This window comes from Vitis riparia, chromosome 11 (genome assembly GCF_004353265.1).
Source record: "Vitis riparia cultivar Riparia Gloire de Montpellier isolate 1030 chromosome 11, EGFV_Vit.rip_1.0, whole genome shotgun sequence".
NCBI classification, from domain to species: domain Eukaryota; kingdom Viridiplantae; phylum Streptophyta; class Magnoliopsida; order Vitales; family Vitaceae; genus Vitis; species Vitis riparia.
Window position 1 is genome coordinate 7753209 of NC_048441.1, and position 4645 is coordinate 7757853.

General features: G+C 37.8%; 1 non-coding gene across 1 annotated transcript; it reads left to right on the forward strand.

Moving 5' to 3' along the window:
* The first annotated feature begins 762 nt into the window (after positions 1-762).
* Positions 763-869, forward strand: LOC117925766. The gene has a single exon (XR_004653032.1). It is a non-coding gene; the product is annotated as a small nucleolar RNA R71 (small nucleolar RNA).
* Positions 870-4645: the final 3776 nt, after the last annotated feature.

Sequence of the window (4645 nt, forward strand, 5' to 3'; positions counted from 1 at the left end):
AACCTTCCCTTCTCTTGCACTGTGTTAAGGTTGGTGAGCCTGGAGATTGGGTATTGGAGATTATCTATCTTTTGAGATAGATCGGTTTACATTCCATCCATCCTTTTGTTCAATGTTTTCTCTACACTGTCAATTCTTTGACTGAGTTGAACATTGATGGATTTCTGGTCTCTGACAAAATCTCCCACGACCTTGCTGAGATTAACAATGGCTTGTTCGAGATTTGACGCTTGCTGAGGTGCTGGGCCAATTTGCCTGTACTGAGGCGCCCTCGGTTTCCAAGAGAAATTCAGATGGTTCCTCCAATTTGCATTGTAGGTATTACCATATGAAGCATTGTTATTGGGTTTAAATTGTCCAATAAATTTTGCTTGATCCCCAAACATTTCTCTCGTAGCTGGAATCATAGGAAATTTCTCTCATGGTGTTTCAAAAACACCCTGCACTTCGCGTATCTTCTTAATTTTTAGCTCCTCCAATCTTCTTGCCATAGCTGCTACTTTTGCTTTCATGTCAATATCTTCGTTCAGATTATACATCCCAGCCTTAGCATTTGGAGCATTAAGTTGAGACTTCATTCTTCCTACTTCTCGGGCATTCGATTCATCCCATCATCGTGAAACTTCAGCTACATAACTCAAGAAATCCATGGCTTCCTCCGGATTCTTACTCATGAAGCCTCCTCCACACATCGTTTCCAAGAGCTGCTTCATTAAGGAAGACATTCCGTCATAAAAATAGCTCACCAATAGCCATGTGTCAAATTCATGGTGAGGACAAGCATTGATCGCTTCCATGTATCTCTCCCAGCACTCATAGAATTTCTCATTCTCTTTAGCTGAGAAATTTGAAATTTGCCTTCTCAAGTCGTTGGTTCTATGAGTCGGGAAAACTTTCTTGAGAAATTCAGCTTGGAAATCAGTCCAAGTTCGGATACTCCTTGGCCTCAAACAATTAAGCCAAAATTTGACCTTATCCTTTAAGGTAAAAGGAAATAGCTTTAGCCGCATCAAGTCGATGGAAGCTCCTCCTTCTTGGAATGTGTTACAAACTTCTTCAAATTCCTTGATATGCGCATAGGGATTCTCATTTTCTATCATGTGGAAAGTAGGTAGAAGTGGCACAATATGTGGTCTGATCACTAGTTGCTTTGTAGGTGGCACTATACATGACAGTGCACTCATACACGGTGGATGCATGCAATCCCTCATGAATCGAAATGTGTTGAGGTTATCCTCTTGAGCGTGTTGACTATGCTGATCTTTAAGTGTAGCCTCCATGATATTCAAGCAAAATTCCAACTCCGTTTTATAAGTATTTTCAATTTTCACAAGTCTTTCCCCATTATTTGGTATCGAATATGGCATGCACAACTAGCAATAAATGAAACAAAAACAAGAAAAAACAAGAAAAACAAAAGAAAAAAAAAACTCTAGAAAGAAATTAAAGTTAACTAAAAACTAATTAAAAGATAAATTGAAACAGGAACAATTAAAAGAAACAAATAAAAAGAGTTAGTAAAAGAAAAGAAAAATCACCGAACTTGTGATGAAGATCACAAGTGTTCTGAAAAAGTCATATCACTACACTGTGGCACCATCCCCGACAACGGCGCCATTTGATTCGTCCCCAATTGGTGTGCTATCTGATTCAGTCCTCATATGGGAGTTATTAACAAATTTTATAAACCTAATTTCACCATATACTAGGGTAGCATAGCTAGCATAGCATAGTGGCTCTAGGATCCTCCATAGGGATGGGTTTTCATGGTACAATTGATATTAGTTCTAGAACTAGGATGGTGTTTTTCCTTTATAGTTAGTTTTAAAAGAAAATGTAATTTTGGGAGAGAAAGGTTAGTCTTATGTTAACCAAAAATAGTAATTGAGATTAATAACAAAGAAAAGGGTTTCTTGCAATTTCAGGTCAAGAGGTTTAAGGTCCTTTATGCAAAGGGGGAGATTCCATATCTTTTCCTCGCGTTGGGGAGTATAACATAAACTATGCTTACCTCCCAAACCGGATCTTCATTTAGCAACTAAGACATGATCCCACTGGTTCATGAAAACTGTAGTTACTTCCTGTTAATGGTTTTAAACATGAAAGACCTCTCACTGTGAATCATCATCCAATGGCTTGTAAATGATAACTACAAGACACTCAAGGAGTCCATTAAGCTTACCAAGTATTGTCTATTCAAGATGATCCTAACCTTGGACTACCCATCAAAAGCTCGTAAGAGATAACTACAAGACACTCATGGTGTCCATTAAGCTTACCAAGTATTGGTTATTCTAGGTAACCCTACCTTTAAACCACCTTCCAAAGGCTCGTAAATGATAACTTTCAGACACTCATGGAGTCCATGGAGCCTTTTAAGCTTACCAAGTATTGGCCCAGGTGATTTTAAGGGATTTTAAGTTAATCATAAAGAAACTGATTCATTCCCAATTGGTGTCTCAGCTGATTCATGTCCTCTCAATGGTCCCTGATAGTGGTGCCATTTGATTCGTGTCCAGCTGGTGTTCCTTGATTGTGGTCCTCAGAAGGGAGTAATCAACAAAATTTATAACCTATATCACCATGCATTAGGATAGCCTTAGCTAATATAGCATAGTGGCTCTAAGATCATTCACTGGGAAGGGTTTTCAACTTACAACTTATACCAATCCAAAGTTGAATTGGTGTTTTTTCATTTCAAGGTTAGCTTAAGAAAAAAACATAAACTTTGGTTGAAAAAGGATTTATTTTAAGCTAACTAAAAAGAAAGTAATGAGAATTACTTATGAAGAAAAGCATTCCTTGGAGTTTTAGGTTCACAGAGGAGGCTCCTCATGCAAAAACAGAGCTCCGATCACTTGAATCTTTTCCTCACATTAGAGAATTAACATATAGTTAATTCTTTTAACTAGTGTTGTACAGATGTTTCCCTTTAATGGATTTCAGCACTAATTCCCTCTCACTGATGCAACTTGCAATGGCTCGTGCCTCTCACCTAGCATTTGCCATTCAAGGTGATCATTAACCTTGGACTTCCCTTCTCAAGCTCGCAAGAGATAACTAATGGATGTCTCCTTATAGTCCAAAAGCTTACCAAGTGTTGGCAATTATAGAAAATCCTACCTTCAAGTCACCTCCCAAAAGCTCGCAAGAGATAAACTAGTGCATCTCCATGGACGAAGATCACTTGCCTTACCAAGTGTTGGCTCAGGTGAATTGAAAGTGTTTTAAGTTAACTAAAAACATAGAAATCATTAATGGGTCACACTTTCTCTTCATTCACGGCTGAAACAACAAAACTACCAATTCTTGCATTTGGGGCCTTACCCGGCAACCTTAGCTCCAAGGAACTAAAAGCCTAGCCACTCATTCTCTGAGGAAACATCCTCAAAGCTTGTTTGGCTAGTAAAAAAAATTAAATATAATATACAGTCAAAACGAGAAGGTAAGAAAGAGCAAAGGCTCCGTATTTTACTTCCTTTCAAAACTATACAAAGGATGTCTCTGAGAACAAGCTCCCCGACATCTTACTGTAATGGAAATTACAAACATTATATATGAGGCTATTTACCCTTTGTTCTTACTTAAAGACTAAAGAATCCTATGATAGGCGGATTACAAGGAGAGAATGGGGATTTAGACATCAAATATCTAAAGCAAAAAAATCTAAAAATGTCGGTCGCAAATATTGGGAAGCACTCAGGAGAATTTTGTAGCCGTGCAAGATGGCTACAAAATTTCGCAAGCTAAAGGACACCATTTCGCAGCCAATGGCTGATTTCGCAGCCATCCTCTTGTGATTTCGCAGCCCGCGAAATTGGCCTTCAGCTTGGTGTGATCGGCTTCCAATGGCTCTAACTCCTTCATTTCAGCTCCGAATTGCACACTGTTTGAAGCATTGGATTGCTGACTTCTAGAGCTTCGAAACGACATATAGTATACATAAATTGAGCTCCAGAAAGTGCTCCAAAAGTGGCTAATAGTGGCTGTCCTTTTGAATGCTTCATGGTAGATTTCTCTCTTTATTTTCCGTCCTTTCATTCATGATTTGCTTATGGAAAAGGACTCTAAAGCTTCAAAGCTTTGGTTCTTCATGTTAATGAGCTTCCAATTGCTTTTCCATGGATTCCAAAGAACTCTCATCAATCTCGGATTGCTTTGGTGATCAAATTACTAACAAAAACACCAAAACTTACACAATTTGATTAGAAATGATTGCAAAGGTCCTTAATATGTTAATTGAGTTAAAAGGTAATAACTACTACTCAAAAGTGTTTAAAAGAGTTAATTACAAGCTATCAAATAACACTTTTTGAGTAGTAATCAGAAACAAAAACCATTATCGAGTAACAACTTTCCTCAATTAAGGCAAGGAAAACTCACACATTTTCATTTGGATCTCTTACCTAACTTCCTTCAGTCCAAGAGACAAAAAGCCTAGCCACTCATCCTCTAAGAAAACGTCCTCAGAGGTTGCTTGGTTAGAAAGAAAATAAAAACAAAATTCGAAGGTAAGGCAGAGCAAAAGCTTTGTATTTCTTACTAAAAGAATTTACAAGTGTTCCCTGGAATTTCTTCTGAGATTCCGAGATATTACAAAAAGAGATATTCTAAGACATATATAGAGAGATATTTTAACCTCCAT